The sequence below is a fragment of the Frieseomelitta varia genome, unplaced genomic scaffold (assembly GCF_011392965.1).
Source record: "Frieseomelitta varia isolate USP_RPSP 00005682 unplaced genomic scaffold, Fvar_1.2 scaffold_298, whole genome shotgun sequence".
Classification (NCBI taxonomy): Eukaryota; Metazoa; Arthropoda; class Insecta; order Hymenoptera; family Apidae; genus Frieseomelitta; species Frieseomelitta varia.
Window position 1 is genome coordinate 455,819 of NW_025110032.1, and position 16,122 is coordinate 471,940.

General features: G+C 38.6%; 1 protein-coding gene across 1 annotated transcript in view; it reads right to left on the minus strand.

Annotated features, from left to right (window-relative positions):
• LOC122529602 overlaps nucleotides 1–16,122 on the minus strand; it is a 193,505-nt gene that overhangs the window by 175,996 nt on the left and 1,387 nt on the right. The window lies entirely within an intron of this gene.

Here is a 16,122-nt window from a genome sequence, read left to right on the forward strand (position 1 = left end):
ACTAGCTTACTAGAATTTGCTCTGTTTATAAAATTCATTATATCTCATAAACGAAGACAGATAGGACATATATTTATATGATTTTTTTCCATTATTTTTAGATGTACAATTAGCTCCCGAAGTGGGTCCCACAAGTTACGAAACATCCAGTATATAAATTGGAACAGAACATATTTTGGGTAGAGTTGAATTGATGTATCGTCTTAAATTGTTAAATTAGCAGTTGGTTAATTCCAGTTAGATACTTTGTAAATTGCTCAATCGAAGTTACAATTATTCAGCCATCTGTGACGATTCACGGTTATTCCGACTTTGGCAACGTTAAATCCTGCTACAAATTAATTCGAATGATTTGCCAGAAGAATCTGCAGATTCTTTTATTTGGCACGTAAAATACTCGTTACTCAAGTATCAGGCGCGATAAATTGGATCGAAAACGGAAGCTTTGATGTCTGTGATTCGCATCTGCTGGAATCAGCCGTAAAATACTTCGACACTCCGAAAGAGGTGTACGTTATAACCGAGGCTTGCGTAATTGCTGCCAGACGTCCTTGGTATAGTTCATACTATATTAAGAACCTCTTTAAAGATCTTACTTTGCGACATCTCAAATTAACAAACTCCTCGATGATTATGAATTACTTGAAGCTTCGTGTCTTCCCGTTTTTATTAACATCAAACACGTTTCGTTTTATGAAATGGCGCAGTGAAAAAGAATGAAAAGAATGAGTTAATTTTAAAAGACTGAGGAGCAAATTAATTCGTTGCGGAAGATGATTAAAGAATAAGTATATTAATAAGAATTTCTTCTGGAATTGACGAACGAATTACTAGATATAAAATACTATAAGATTGTTAAACAAAAATAGGCTTAAAAATCATCGAAACGACCCCTGTTACACACAGTATCCATTGATGTAATTATTTGTTTTAAGAACTCTCGTGGCTCCTTTTGGCTTCCAATAGTAATTGACTTCCCTTTCTCGTCACCGACACGAGTTTGGATCTATTCGTCCAAGCGGCCGATAAAAGAGCAGACTACGCTCCACACGCTTGTAAAGCAAACATCGACTATGGCCCGTTAAGCAACATAAACTCAGCATTGGGATTAAAGAAAATACTCGTTTCACCGCGGTGAGTTGCTTCTGTTAACGACTTGATAATTGTCTGGATGTTGTCGTTACGCAACTTGGAAAATTTGTCCCTTGGAAATACTAAAGACAGGTTAATACGGCTCTTTGGTCTGTTAGAAAGTTGCAGAACAAAACAGTTTGTTTGCCTCTAGCTAAATTCTCCATCGGACGTTCTTACACAACGATAACTAGCCTCGTTCTGCGTATACGTTTAGTGTCTGGTTAACCATTTATGTGTAACGTTCGCAATCGTCGATAGCATTAACGGAGTTAGGAGGAATTCCTCCTGTCGCCTTGCGGTTAGAAACAGGTTAAAATACTCGGCATTGTGGTCGAAATGAAACGAAATTTCTATGTATTTTTGACAGTGATTTTTTTTTTTTTTAATGTTAAAATTAATATCGGTTATTAAAACGGCAGAATCTTCGTTTCGAATAAAAGTGACGAACAGACAGCGAATTGTGATGCAAATGCATCTTTCGAATGAGAAGTAGGAACTAGAAATTTCGCATTTTTTACGTGATGACAATAATAATAATCGATCAATGAAATAACAGTTTCTCTGATAAAATAATAGTTGAAAAACAATTTGTCAATAAAATCTAGTAAAACGGGTAATTGTAAATAGAGTAGGCAATAAGATGTAGTCAAGTCTGTAGATCATTTTGCGATATTCATAATTCTGAATTATTGAAGAAAATAGTTTAAAATAATTTGTCAGTAAAATGTTAACTGTAGATCATTTTGCGTATTTATTGTACAAATTTTTACGAATAAAATTATTGAATTACAAGAGATTGAGGTTCCCAGTTCTCTAGTTCCGTAATTTTCCTACGACTCTCGTACGTATTTCATAGGAATTTGGTACAGCTGCAAGTAAATGGAGGAATCTCTTGAGCGTGCATTAATCTCATGGGAAAGTTGGCTTGACGGTATCGAGTTAGGGCTATAATATCAATATGTTCGATGATCGTCGAATGAAGTCCCAGTAGGTCACTCGTGATATGCTTGGCGACGACAACTCTCAATTAACGTTGAAATTGTCAACGTTCTTGACAAGTGCATTGTCTATTACAACGTTGTAGAACTGTATTGATCTATTTTCTGAAACTGATCGATTCCCCGAGGTGTTCGTACACTGAGAAACTGAACGTACATAGAAACAAAAATGTAAGATTTTTCAAAAGTGTATATTTCCCAGTGGCTTGGTGCTGGTTAAATATTATTCTTACGTATAATCTACCACGAAACGGTTTCCTTTCATCTTCCGCGAGGAAAATATTTCAAATCTTCCGCGATGGGGTAAATACTGGTATATCGAAGCTTCAGAAATGAGTTTGTAAGAAAATTATACGTCCTTTTGAAGCTTTGAACCACCGAGAAGTTCAACAAGTTATAATAAAAAATGCATGAAAAAGATTACATTCCTCGATTACTTTCTACTCGGACAGGTATTTTGAATGTAGATTAATCGTACTGATATCAAAGGAAATGTGTTTACACCACAAATATAAATAATTCTATAAGAATATTCTTTTATTAAAATTTTATTAGAATTCTTCGTAAACAAATTCTCTTTCGCCCGACGTTCTATTTCAGCCAGTTGAAAATTTAAAAAAAATTTCGTTAACAAGAATTTAATCAAAAACCAATTGACAGATTAATTTCTTTTATAAATATGCATTTATTTATCAATATCACACGAATAAAAATATTTTCAGGAAAATATTTGTCTCCTTCGTAATTATATTTTACCAAAAATTTATATTTTACTGTTATGACGAATCGAGTACATGTACCCAGAAAATTTTTTAATTTTTCACTGTGCCACGTTTATTGTCTATTTACCTATACATGTATCTATAATTCTATAATTCGTATCCAAGCACAGACTAATTAGAAGAAAAAAATAGACAATAAAATATGCATATATTTATCAATATCGCGCCAATAAAAATATTTTCCGGAAAATATTTGCATTCTTCTTTCGCAATTACATTTTACCAAAAATTTATATTTTACTGTTATGACGAATCGCGCGCATGTACCCAGAAAATTTTTTAATTTTTCATTGTGCCACGTTTATTCTCTATTTACCTATATATGTATCTATAATTCTATAATTCGTATCCAAGCACAAACTAATTAGAAGAAAAAAATAGACAATAAAATATGCATATATTTATCAATATCACGCCAATAAAAATATTTTCCGGAAAATATTTGCATTCTTCTTTCGTAATTACATTTTACCAAAAATTTATATTTTACTGTTATGACGAATCGCGCGCATGTACCCAGAAAATTTTTTAATTTTTCACTGTGCCACGTTTATTCTCTATTTACCTATATACTCTCGTTTATTCTCTATTTACCTATATATATGTATCTATAATTCTATAATTCGTGTCCAAGCACGAACTAATTAGAAAAAGGAAACGAAAAAAATAGACAATAAACTTTCCCGGGAGATGCAATATATTTGCAAGTAACGAAACACCCGGAAGGAAATAATTGCAACGCATCTTCATGGTATCGCGTCTCAATGGAACGTGCACCACGTCTCTCTGGCAGGGAACTTCCTAGCCAGCGCGCACCGCCGCCGAAAACTTCTCGTCGTCTGGGATAAGGGAGGCGCACGCTATCAAATCTCCTAACCCCGATTATTACGATCACAGAGAGGAAGACTAAGTAAACGGTGTCGCCGGTGCAAGACGATCCCGTTTCGAATTCACACTCGCTGCCACAGTGGTAAGTGCTCCTGTAGACATTAGCTTTCGCGCTTCGGGATTTTGTCGGGAGCAAGAAGGGCGTGGCTCCTAATTGAAAGGGGATTAATTAACGCGCGTAGACGGCAAGAAAACCTCCCGGTGTTCGAACGTCACGAATGCTTGCCTCCCTCCGCCCCGCGGGATTCTCTCGCGAATTATGCGCGCAGGGTTTCTCATCCCGAGCTCGTGTTTCCTCGAAAAACACGTGGGAACGGTAACCGCCATTGTACCCCGACGCCGATCAACGTGAACATGGGAGAGCGGCCGATATGCTGAAAGAACGAGATGGATGGAATTTTGATAACGCTCGAATAGAGCGTGTTTTACCGCAACAACCGCGATATTTCCTCCCGCAGTTATAATACATGGCCGAGGAGGAGAATGCTCGCTATTGGGCGAGTGCGTTCCTTCAAAACGATTTAAAAGGGTATTCTACAATGTGAATCTTTGAAGAAATTGTTTTTTTTTTTTTTTTTTTTTTTTTTTTTAGAGGATACAGATCGAAGAATATATGCGTGAAATTCTATGGACATGGATATTTGAAAAATGTGGAAATCGGTGGCTAAAAGTTAACTTTTACTCGACTCGGTTTTTCGTCTTTTTTTTTGAAAAGTATACTTTTAAGAATATACTATACATAATAAACTTCGCATTTGAAAAATTTGGAAACTGGACGCTAAAAGACTGCTTTTCGATCGATTAATTTCTTCAACAATGACAAGACACTTTTCTTGCAACTTTCGATTTAAAAACATATTCTTCTCTATGTTTGACAGAAAATGATGGCAAATGACACTGAAACACGAATGTAGTATATGTAAAATATAGAATTTAAAAAGAAAAAAGAAAAAGAAAAAGAAAAAGAATCTCGTGCAAAGAAACGCGTTTTACTGCAGAACATTCTCTTAAATCCGCTCATGAAACATTCCTTTGAAAGAAACGCTTCCTTTAAACTCCGAATGTCTCCATTCCCTTAAATAATTCGCCATCAAATAATGTATCTTGCGCTTCTATTCTAACATAAGCCGCCTTTACATTATGCGACGACGAAATAATGAAGGTGCATACATTATGAAAAAGTTTCTCTTCTCCTGAGACGAGGCGATCGCGTGTAAAGCGTGAGTGAAATAATCAGATCATCTGTGTCCCGTAACGTTTCTCCTTGTCAGTCTTGTCAACTGTCTTGGAAAAAATTTTGAAATGCCTTTTCCTTTCTACGTTCTAAGGTTAATTCGGAATTTCACACGCACATACACACGCGCGCGCGTCAAGAATGAAATATTCCTGAAAAACTTTAATTTCCAATAAAACTTTAATTGACCGTAAGAAGAAAGGATTTAATTTCAACGGTATACGATGATTTTCATTACAGAAGAATTGATTAATAAGGGTGAAAATTGTTTTCACGTTGAATTATGTTAGTTGAATTCAATTAAAATTGAACAAAGGGCAAAGAGATTAAATCAGTGGTTGTATTTTAGTTTGATTACACGTAGTAACGATTAATACAGAAGTTAATTAAACCTGTTACGTCTCTAATGCAATTGCACTTCCGTTTGCGTGCTTTATATTTCTCCATGAATCAATATGAATATGGATTTAATGGCTGTAATCTTTTTCGTATTTTATAAAAGCGACTGAAAAAATGAACTGAACAACGAGCAATACAATAGTATCAAATATCACAAGAATGGAAGAATAAAATAAATATTCTAGAGATTTTTGAAACATTACGTTCACTCGAATAACTAAATCCATTAAAAAACTAAAAAAAATAATTTTTACATTTCGTTGGTGAACTGATTTCAACAACCACCTTCACATGCAACAATACAATTTTGTATTAAGATCCTGTCATTACGCAAAATTATAAATCCAGAGTTTCCCCAGAAACCAAACTGTCGAACGCTCATTTTTCACAGAATTTCAAATTTCACTATTTCAATGCACAATTAGCCACTCGTTATCTCAAAAAGGATAAACATCCAATCTTGCTCTCGCGTGTCTCTTTATTATAGAAAAATATTACAAATAATCGCGAATTTCAAAATACAATTTCCAAACGTAATAACACTTCTGTCAGTTGTTCTTTATGTGAGAGAAACTAAAATGCAGGAAGTAAGAAATATTTTACAATGCAATAATAACTTCTGGTTCGAGGAAAAAGAATCGCTCAAAAATGCAGAAAGTAAGAAATATTTTACAATGCAATAATAACTTCTGGTTCGAAAAAAAAAGAATGACTTAAATATTTAGAATCGCATTATATACTACATTTACAAAATTTCTAATTTAAAAAATTCGTCGGTCTTTACTTCATCCGTAATTTGTATTTTTCAATTGATCGACTATTACGTGCACGTCGGCGCGTTTCAACCAGGGGAAATTCGCTAAAGTATCCCAATAAAAAGAACTATAGCTGCGTGGGGCGGGGCGTATATCGCGAAAATATCGCGTCGTACTTTCGCGGGCACCGCGAGCCGCGCAGTTGAGAACTATTCTGACGTTCGGGATGGCCTGACGGCGGTGGTCGCGTTTGCTGGAACGAGTCACGAGCTCGGCCAATAAACCGCAGACTCCAAGTTTTCGTTTACGGGAGCATTTTTACAAGCGAGACAACCATTACGCATGTAGGCGGGCTCATAATACGGGCGAGACGCTGCGCGAGAGTGAGGTAATATTCAGCCACGCTCGAACAGTGGACCGTTGCTCCTGACACCGCTAAAATATATTCTCTCTTTCGCGGTTCCAAAAACCGTTCGCTGTACGGTGAACGAACGTCTTCGACAAAAAAAGAGCGAACACCACCGGCTCTGATGAATATATGTACCGGAACCAGTCAGGTTTTCGGCTGCTCGCTTTAAAACGATGCAGCGGGAGAAAAAAATCGAATGGCGCGGCAAAAACTGTTTTAACTATGTAGGTTACGCGTTCTGATTGGAGAGGATGGGAGGAAGAATATAAACAACGGGAGGAATAGAATCGTTTGAATATAAATAAATTGTTTCAGGAAGACTATTTCGTTGTAGGTAGTTTTCTGGTGGTGAAATATAAGCTGGAGATGAGATGGAAATGAAGGTTGCTATGAAAGAAAGCGTGGGAAAAGCGTGAAATATTTTTTCGAATATTTGAAAAAGAGTAAGAATCTGAAGTTTTCCAATAGGAGAGAATAAGAAGAATATTTTTAATTTGCTGGGAAATTATCTTTTTAAGAGAACTTCTTTTATGGTAAAATAAAGGAACTTGCTATGGAAGAGAACATAGGAAGTAGAACATTTTTTGGAATATTTAAAAAAGTAAGTGTTTGAAAAAAGTATTTTGATCGACACCAACTAGATGCGGGGAGGAATAGGAAAAGAGATATTTTAAATTTGCTGGGAAATTATTTTTTTAAATGCTTGTTTGAGAGCTTTACGAAAGAGTAATGGAGTATAGAAAAGGATAACAAGAAAAACTTTTCAATTAGCACCGGTAATGTCGAGGAAGTTGAGTTTCCATATAAGTAGCTTTTGAAAATTATGGAACTAGAAAATGAGAGATTTGCGTTGAAAGTAAAAGTTAATGGCGAGCAGGAAATAATCTGAAAATCACCTAATAAAGTATTCAACAACAATAGATTTAATTATTGGATTTCGTTGAATGTCAAATTCTATAATAATGAAGAGAGAAATTTTGTGGATGATTCGATGATGTAGTGAGCTATAGTTATGATGTAACGAGGCATTATAACAAACATATTGTGTTTCCCATATGATATTAGAACGATATAGATATTGTAACGCGCTGCAACAAATGCGACTTAAATCAGCTAATAGCACTGAAATATTGTAATAGTGAAATACAATACTTCAAGGCAAATAGGATATTCCACGGATAAAACGATTATACCATTAATGAAACTATTTAGAATTCAATTCCGATAAATTAACTAATTATTCCTCGTATACGTGTATATTCCCTTTATGCATAACTGTTATTATTTCGTTACTTTGTGTTAATTTTGAAATCATCGTTCATGTTTAGAAAGATTGGATACGCGATCGACACCAACTAGATTCATTCGTTTCTGCATCTAATTGCAGCGTGTTGAAAGGCTTTTAAAAAAAGCCAGTCAGCACTCGTGCAAACCGCAAATGCATTTCACTTTTTTCGACTTGTGACCAGACTCAGGCTGCTCTCCAGCATGGTTTGGTCTCTGACACGAATGAAATGAGAATGCCTTCTTCTTGTACCTACCTTTCCAAGCAAATTTAAAAAACGTTTTCCTATCAAAAAATTATTATACATGGAAATACCAGGTACAATTCTATTATAAAAATGACTCATTCTCGTCAAACGAAAATTAATCGGTCACGAACATCAATTCGACTATTTAATAACTTTTTTCTTAAGAACTTTCGCTCATTTCAAGTAGCACAAAAAGAACCTTAAATAATAAAAGAACCGTAACTGCGTTAAAACTTAGAAGGTGTAACAATTTATACTTGGGATATAAATAAAATCGATGTCTGATTGTCCGAAGCACTGTGTAAAATCAGTCTTGAATTAACACGTCAGAATTCTCTTTCGAGAATAACTGCAGACGCACTCACAAAAATTGTGCAACACTCATCGAACGGATATTCAAAGCTTTAAATTATCTTTCCGCTCTCCCTTCAATTACCATTTCTATTTCCATCCGAAGAGAAACACCGAGCACCTTAATGACACGGCACACCTTCGGGTGTGAAGGTGAAGAATCAGAAGAGAGGATGATCGTAGACGATCGTTACGATCCCCCTCCTTCAAGAAACACAGTCTAATGATAATAATCTCTCACTGTTGGCTAAGAATGTCGTGTCGTATCAACGCGCGGCCGCGCGCTCGTACACGTCAAATCGTTTATTATCGCATTCGCGCCAGTTGGACATTCGTGTATATTATTAAACCATCTTCACCCTCGACGCACGGCTGGTCGTCTCTTTACGTTTCACGGACGATTCTAAAATTACACGATCGTCCCTTTACCTCTCTCCGTTTCTACGAGTCTTCTCTTTACGGCCCTCTTGCGTCCACTTGCTCGCGTTCCGCCGCGTGTTCGCACGCGCGTTTTCGTTCCGGAATATACATACCACCGTATTCTAAAAACGTAGATCAAAAGCCCAACACCGTTACGCGCATTACCTCGCGATAAATTTCTTCATTAGCGTCAACGGGCAATTTTGACAACTGTGTTGAACAGCGATAGCAGCCAGTTTATTTGCATCAACGGGCTTCGGTGTATTTACGGAGCGAGTTTACGTTCGACGATGCTGCCCCGGTACGCCATTGAAAGATTTATTTCAGACACCGACGTTTCGCGCTCGCGACACGCAAACATAAATATAAATTTGCCAGCCCTTGTCGGGCGAAAATTTTAACGTAAATCGCGCACACCGTGAACGTGAACGTGATCTTTACGCATTTACGGGGCAGGATTTAAATATGCAAAAATACATCTTAAATATCCAAAGTAAAGCAGCACTCGTTGTAATATTCAGCGAGCGAGGCAAATCTGCACGCCGCGGCTCCATTCCCGTAGTTATGCTCGTAGAATATGAAATTGCATAAATATTCACGGTCCAGCGATTATTTTGTATTATAGATGTACAAGGTTCAGCAAAGTGGCTCGCGCAAAGTGGCGAGAGTCGTAGAGTTCGTCATAAACATCGTTCGGTACTAACTTGAAAATGTACTACTCGATGAATTATTACGTAATATAATGTTTTGCGTTTCCCGGCCGCAAGGATCGCCGATCCTTTTCAGTAATTTCCCATTAACGTATCGCGCGTATTTTATTTCGTGCGAGAAGAACCGAAGAAGTGACAAAAGAGTGCGAGACACGCTTCGCCATTGATCCGGCCGGGTAAATAAATTTTAAGGAGACAATGCCGCGCGAAATACAATTTAGTTTCGCGCGCAACACATTTGAAGCTAAATGCAAATGTATAGACGCGCTGGCGCGCATTTATCATATCACGTTAAGTAAACATTTACTCGCAAACATTTCGTAATCAATACGAGAGCGACAATACAGAACGAAAATATTGGAATTTGCAATAAATGAAATTTGTAATTAAACATTCGGTCGCCTGATGCATCACCGTGGACGATCTCCTCGAAATGAAACGTCACCGGGCCACGCACACACAGTGATCGCTTTAGAAAAATAATGAATACATTTTTAATGAAACGCGAGGGTGCTCGACGCGAAAACAAATTGTTATTATTGCCGCATTCCAACGAATTGCACGACGTCGCGAGATTTGACTCGCGTATGAAATATCGACGTAAATTAATATTTACAGAGAATCCCTCGGTTTGTATCTTTCATTTAAACTGAAAGAGGGAATTATATCGGGTCGTGCTAGAATTTTAGATCGTTTTTCATAATACGTACGCGCATTCTCAATTCATAAATTCAATATCAATTAACTTGAATATAATTTAATCTACGAATATCCACGAATACACGCACGTACACGCACACGCACAAATTGACGTTGCCGGTTCTCAGCTATAAATCACTTTCCATTTATATTGGAATATAGAAATTTCAAATAAATTTCACGTTTCCAGATAAGGATTCAATCGTACGCGTTTACTATATACATTTAACGTATATTTCGCGTACATTCTGCAAGTATACAGCAATTTCAATTACATATCTATAGGTGTAAATTCGATTAATGAACGAAGTACGTGCTGTATTCGCGGGAAGAAAAACGAGACACGAGAAGAAACGAGGGCAAATCCGACCGATAATGCACAACTGCTCTTTTCGGAAAACTTTCCACTTACTTTTACGTTAACCAAACAATTACGTTCAGGGACAGCGAGTAGAACGTCTTAATAGAACGTCGTAATTCACAGCAAGAATAGCTAGCCCATCTAATTGCTTCGCCAACCACCTCTGAACTACCTTGCACGTTCGTATAAAGATTCGATGGTAAGCCCTGAGCGTCTCATCCGAGTCACCCTTTCGCTATTACCTTTCGATTAAGGTTTCTTTTCTCGCTCTTTTCTTTCGTCGTCGTCTGTCTCCTCACTTTTCGTCCCTTTTACGCATACTTTGTCCAGTCTTATTTTATTAAATTTTCACTGGAGGAAAGCATTTTTGAAATTCGTTAACGAGCAACTCGACAAACGTTTCTTACATCATCTACCAGCAATTTATTTACAAAGTATCACTTTGTAAATAAAATGATGTAGCATTGGAAATAATTATTCAAATGAAGAATTTAACACGAAATTTCGTTGATTATGTGATATCATTTAAATTTAAAGCAACTTGCATAACATGCAAGAGTTAATGATACATTTCAAGAGTTTCAATATCTGGGAAAATAATATCCTCCACCATTTTGTAAACTTTCGTAAGAAGCAATAAGAAGCCTAGTTTGAATGAATTTTTTAGCGTCAATTGACTCAGGATTTCTATTGTCTTGCGTCGTTAATATAGCTTTCATTTTAGGCGCCTGTTCGGATATTATACTATCATACATCGCATCGCGCAGCAACAAATGTATACGTTCATTATAATTATATCAGCAAATTATAAAAAGAGAATCCGTTAGGCCGATTAGATTTAAGTAAAATAAGTCTCCTCGAAAGAGACAGTCCAGTGCAAAAACTGATACGTATCAGCAAAATTGCCTTTTTAGCATTTTTATTTCGCTTCTTTTTTGGAAATTTTAAAAATTATTGCTCGTCACACATAAATATAAATCCATAAGTATAATCTTAATTTTGTTGTCAATAATATTCTTATTAATATAATTCTTATATGAAAAATTGAAGAAATAGCAATAATTAATTTTATATCTAACTGACATAAACGTATAATTCTTAAAAATATTATTCCATATAAATTAATTATTATTAAATTTACATAAAATTTATTAAATATAAATTTTATTATATATATAATTCGTAATAATCCATATTTTCCTCATTTTTTTTCCTCATTACTGAAGCCAAAATTATTGAACCAATGATTAATAATACCTCTCTACAATGGAGAAAAATAATTTAAAAACTTCCACATTTATTCGAATAATCCTGCTTCATAGTGCTCTCTGAACTGGCGACAGTGGCAGATGGCAGGATGCTGGTGAATGCGGATTCACCGCATCTCGAGAGAAAGAAGCGCGATCGAGCATGGTATCGCGCACCGTCAATCCTTGATCGTAATGGTACAAGTTATCTCGTTAAGGCTGGGAGAATATTCTCCCTGAATAACCAGAACACTCCTGTTTGAAACTCCGTGCGACGGCGAAGGCCAGCAGCCGTCGAGGATTAAGGGCGAGCTTTTTGCAAGGGCAGCGACCAAAACGAGTTGAAACGAATGCCTCTTGTCTTGTGTACGAGCATTGGAAAGGACCAGGAGGAGGACCAAGGAAGCAAAGAGTTGGAGAGAGAGAGAGAGAGAAAGAGAGAATTGAAAGAGAAGCTGACTGAGTGAGTCAGTGGAAGGAGCTAGGCCAGTGTCTTTCGAGTAGACGGCGTGACTGTCGACCGGAACCCCGGGGGGCTGTAATTTCATCTCGCATTAGCCAGGGAAAGTCCCCGCGGGATACGCTGAATGCATCTCACGGTTCGCGGACTTCTTCAGGGCAACGAAAGAAGAAGAAGAAGAAGAAGAAGAAAAAAAAAAGAAAAACAGGAGAGCTTTGAATGAAGCCCAGCGGCTTTCTTGGATTTCCATTGCGGCGTAAATGCGCGTCTCCACGGCGCGGCGCGGGCGTTCGTGGCGACCACCGTAACAAACCACCGTATCGCGAGAACCTCCATCGCACGTAGTTACATTCACGCAACCGCGCTTTTCCTCGCCTTGGTTTTTTGTCGATCGTCCTCGTTATTTCCTCGGTGAAAGAGTCCCTCGCGAACAAACTACACGAGGAAAGATCACAGGAGAGGAGGATTCCTTTTTCTTGTACCCTTTGCGCGAAAGGTTTCTCAGCGATTTAGCCTCGATGTTCGCTAGATTCGGTGGTGAATTAATCTTCCAATGGCTTCTTTCTCTTCTAAATAAACCGTTCGTGTACATTTTTAAATTTCACAGTGGCAGTATTACGAGAGTCGTGTTTGATCGATCGTTGGAAACGTTCGGAAACGAAGCTTGGAAACGTACGTAAAAGTTAATGGAATTTAAGGTGTTTCAAACGGTCCAGTATCTATCTATAAAATAATAAATCTCAAACGCTCGTTACATCGTTCACATCGTATATTAATTTTTAATAAGCATACGTTTGCTGTAAATATCGAAATTCCGAAGTGTTTCGTACATTTCATAATCAATCACTGCTGCTTTCCAAACGCGATACATCACACGCGTGGCACGAAACTGCTTCGCTCGAATGTGACGATTGAAAAAAATCAATTATTCATCCCGAGTCTCATCGGGCGTGAATTGATAAAGAATCGATTAGCAGAATAATTTGTACGCCGTAAGCTGAGAAAACTATAGTTCTGACTTTCGCGCGAGATCGAACAGTTTTCAAATGTACGTGGACGAGCCTGTGTGTTCGTAATTTTAACGAAGGTTTAAAAAATGTTTGTTGAATCGGTTGGAGAACCGATTATTAATGACACGAAGAAACGTGGACTTACTATTTGCCCCTTTCCACGTGGCTTTATATCCGACAAGGTGAAAAAAAGCCAGGGGCTATTACTTCGTCGAGACGTCATTTACATTTATTCAAACTGAAAATCCTTTCTTCGGCACGCCACCATGCAAAGAACAATCGAACGTAATTGACGGCACGATAATTATAAAAGTAAATTACTTATACACAAGGAACGATCTCCAGAAATTCGCCTGCGCAACAATAGCGAAACAACAGCGGTAAATAAATTAGAAACATCAAAGAAGTACACGGTACACCATTTTTGCGCATGTTCGCGTTTAAACAATTGCCCGTTGAACGAGCAACACGCAACACGTGACGTGAAAAGCTGCGTAATTTACGGGATCGTAATTCACGGCTATAAATGAAAAACATATTTTTCTGATCAAAATTTAGTCGTTTCGTTCCACCGAAGGTGAAAATACTTCTAATCCTCGCGAAATATTACACGCCAGCTCGAACAACAACGTCAATACCGTAACAATGCAATATCGCGTAGTTTCACGTGAAAAAATGAATAGCGAATGTTTTCTCGCGAATTTTTGCACGAATCGCTGCTGCAGAGTTCAACGTTAACACGGAGAATCATTCCGATTAATTTTACATACACAGACATACCGGTGACAAACGTGTTTCTTTTGCCATTTATCGTTCGTTATCGCGCAGCATAACGAATACACACATAATTTCACGAACTGTTATTGCCGATTCAATCAATATACCTTCAAACGTTCTTTCACGCGAGCAATTCGAACAATCCGATCGTAGATCGGATAATTCTCAATTGGGTTGGAGTTGAGCTGGCGTTACGAACGAAATTTTCTACGATTCACAATGCGGGAAGAGTGACGAACATTTTCTAAATCTCACGCCTCGTCATTGTCGATGGAGAAAAGAGAGACTTGAATCCTAGAATTACCGCAACGGTAATTAATCGAATGAGACCGGAGTGTACGTAATTCTGACAGGGCGGTCTCACTCCTCCGGCTATCAGCAGCAAAGTTTGTTGCCAGCACACGCCCGAGCGTATACACTCCGCCACTTACGATTCTGGCTTCTTAACCGGAGTAAACTCATCCATCACAACGATAAACCGTCGACGAGCAGTTTGAGGTTTCTCGATCTCGGGATTAACGCGTGTCGTTCGGAGCCCCGATTATTACCGAAGCTGATAGCGGGGCTCGCTTTGCTAATACACGGCGTCGAGGAGTTTCAAGGATCGTCGGACGGTAAAGAGGGTTGCCACGGTGCCCTCGGTGCACGCTCGCTTCAGTTAAGTCTCTCTGTAAAGTTTGCGTCGCGAGAGAGAGAGAGAGAGAGAGAGAGAGAGAGAGAGAGAGAGAGAGAGAAGTAGGAGCCGCGGCCCGTTAATGTGTCGTAAATCGTTGCTCTCGCTCGGTGCACAAGTCAACCACAGAGATTACACTCGACCGAGGCAGTCAAAAGTGACTCTCTGTCTCTTTCTCTTTCTCTTGGCGCAGCTTAGTCAAGTATCCGGTCTTAACAATGTACAAGGCTAAGCGTGAATTCTCCTCCTATATCCTCGAGTATCCGTACCGTGAAAAGCTAGCCAGCTTTAGCTCGTTCGCCGCGATGGAACGAGGCGAGGCTGCCTGCCAGAAGGAAGCAGGACTGCGAGCGTTGGAAATCGTCGGAAAAAGCACGGCACACGGAATCAAATGAGTTTACACAGCGACGAGGACGACGACGACAACGACGACGACGACGACGGAGTTTCGTAAGTGTAATCAAGCTAGAGATCGAGAGAAACAGAGAGAAGAAGAAGAAGAAGAAGAAGAAGAAGAAGAAGAAGAGAAAGGGAGAGAAAGAGACACAACGAAAAGGGAATTGCCACACCACCAGTCTAAAGTCTTCGCCGGCGATTTGAATTTCCGCCCAAAGGCAAACGAGCCAACACCCCAAATGAGCGCGTGGTTCCCTGGGAGGGATCGTTCGTCGAACGTCGATAGAGAAGATGCGATAAATGCCGACGCAATAATAGCTTCTTAATTACAGGGAGACTCGTTAGGGTTTGTGTCTACCAGATAGGATATTTCGTTCTCGAGAAACCGAAAGAGACAGAGAGAGAGAGAGACAGAGAGAGAGAGAGAGAGAGAGAGAAAAGGGAGGGGATGAGAGACAGAGCAGAGGATCGAAATATCGAGCCACCAGACAAAGAGCACCGTTACGCGTAGAAATCGTCCCAAAGAGAAATGAAATCGATTTGCATTTCCAAAGAACTCTGATTGTACGAAGCACCGGAATTTCCTTTGTCAATTTCGAGGTCGTTACTCGGCCGTTGCTGGCCGTTCGTACGAAATCATCGAGCAATTTCACGTTACGGGGTTTAAACAGTAATTCCGGCTGTACGACGTACACGCGGTTTCTACGAACGAAAGCATCTCGTCCGAGGCAAAAGGCGTAGAACACGGTAGACTCCACTCGCGTATCACCGCGACAAAGTTCGTCAACCAGTGTGACTTGGTGTCTCTTCTGGTCTCGTCTCGTCGCACGATTCTCACGGGAACGAGGCCACCGGAGTATATACTCTCCGGCACTCTCTGTCCTTCG